Source organism: Etheostoma cragini, chromosome 20 (assembly GCF_013103735.1).
Source record: "Etheostoma cragini isolate CJK2018 chromosome 20, CSU_Ecrag_1.0, whole genome shotgun sequence".
In the NCBI taxonomy this organism is placed as follows: domain Eukaryota; kingdom Metazoa; phylum Chordata; class Actinopteri; order Perciformes; family Percidae; genus Etheostoma; species Etheostoma cragini.
In genome coordinates, this window is record NC_048426.1 from 5,366,638 (window position 1) to 5,368,548 (window position 1,911).

A 1,911-nucleotide genomic window follows, 5' to 3' on the forward strand; every position below is an offset into this window, starting at 1 on the left:
AGCATTTGACCCTGTCATTTCATTGTGATATCAGCGTGAATTCAGCGGTATGCACCCACGCTTCGGACAGCCCTTTTTAAACAATAAATAGTGGGAGTCAGTGTGACTCTTATAGTTGTTGAGTTTTCAAAAACAATTAAAAAAAGCTGCTTATGTTTATTTTAATGTTACTGCACAAGGCTGAGGTTCGGATTGGATGGCTAGCTCCCTTCTTTAACTGTCTATGCTAGCTCCAATTAATCTGAAAGGTTGGAAATTATTTCCATTGAAGGACAATGTTACAGTCGTTGTGTGCACGGACGGTTTCTGAATCATCTGCAACCAGGAGATGAAGGAGAGCTCAGATCCACAACACAGCACGTCTTTGTCTCTGCCCCCCCAGGACTAGCGCGACCTGTGCAGGTGCTAGTGGCACTGACTCGAGTGTGGATGATAGCCTGTAGATTGTAGATCTGTCTCCAGTGTAGGTCTGTCTCCAGTGTAGGTCTGTCTCCAGTGTAGATCTGTCTCCAGTGTAGGTCTGTCTCCAGTGTAGATCTGTCTCCAGTGTAGGTCTGTCTCCAGTGTAGATCTGTCTCCAGTGTAGATCTGTCTCCAGTGTAGGTCTGTCTCCAGTGTAGGTCTGTCTCCAGTGTAGATCTGTCTCCAGTGTAGATCTGTCTCCAGTGTAGATCTGTCTCCAGTGTAGATCTGTCTCCAGTTCATTCAGGGAATGAGCCCGCAACTCTACCAGTGGTCTTCTTTTTAGCGAGTTTTGCGTAGGACCGCCAGAGGAACAGTAAAGGTGTGTGAAGGCGATCTGTCTGTGTTGTATTATGTCGTTTTAATGAGATATATGGATTAAAGTAATCGATTCATAACGCTACAGAGCTGCAGGCGCGTTTCTATATCAGCTGTTACTATTGTCATTTCTTTTCCCTCGTAGTTTTCTCTTGTTATGGCCAAGGGCTTGTTAATATGATTTATTTCCTTTTGTGAAACATGTTTATTACATTAATTATTACACTAAAGTAACAGCTTGTCTCGGTAGGAAATACCTTCAGTCTTGTTTCACATGGCAGACGTTGTGTTGACTCAAACTGTTGGGCAGTGTGGTTGAAAACTTTAAACAATTCAACAAAATTGTGAAATATTCTGTCTCATGTTATGAGCAGAACTAAACTAGGTTTTGGGGAACAAAAAAGGAGATGGCGTTGCAAAGTTCTCCTGGAAGACTTTCCTATGATGTAAGTGTCTATAAAATGATTAAGGATTCAGTTTATATTTTAACATCAATTGTCTCAATGATAATTATATTACATGTGTTGTATAATGCATGGATATCATTGACTCACATGATATCTCTAAAGAGGAGATGGCAAAAAACAGGAAAAGATTATGTGAATATTAATACTTCATTAACATTTTTACTGTTTGCCTGCTAGTTTGTTGTTCAATTTTTGTTATTAAATTTAAAAAAAAAACAGTATGATGGAAAAGGAAAGGATGACTTTCTAATTACCTTTCAATACCGACAGGAGCAGACTCAATAGACTGATCAGAGGAGTGAGCCCTGTCCTGGACTTTCCTGGACAGTCCTCTGGACCCCATAAAGAAAGTGGGGGAGAGAAGGATGTCTAAGCTGACATCCATCATGGACAAACACCTCTCACCCCCTACACAACACTGGGGGGTCCATGAGCAGCTCCTTCAGCAGCAGACTGATACACCACCACCCCTACTAGTACAAGACACAATAGTAGCCTACAGTTCCAATGACAAAGGTGGAATTAGCTGCTTATAACGTTACTACGGGTCACTTTAACAACAGTTAAGATAGATGTTAATAAAACAGACCATGCCGTATCTATACCATGCCATATATATACCATACCATACTATATATATATATATATATATATATATATATAC

General features: G+C 40.5%; 1 long non-coding RNA gene across 1 annotated transcript in view; it reads left to right on the plus strand.

The window, feature by feature from the left end:
- Positions 1-1,911, plus strand: part of LOC117935451 — a 23,384-nt gene that overhangs the window by 8,248 nt on the left and 13,225 nt on the right. The window lies entirely within an intron of this gene.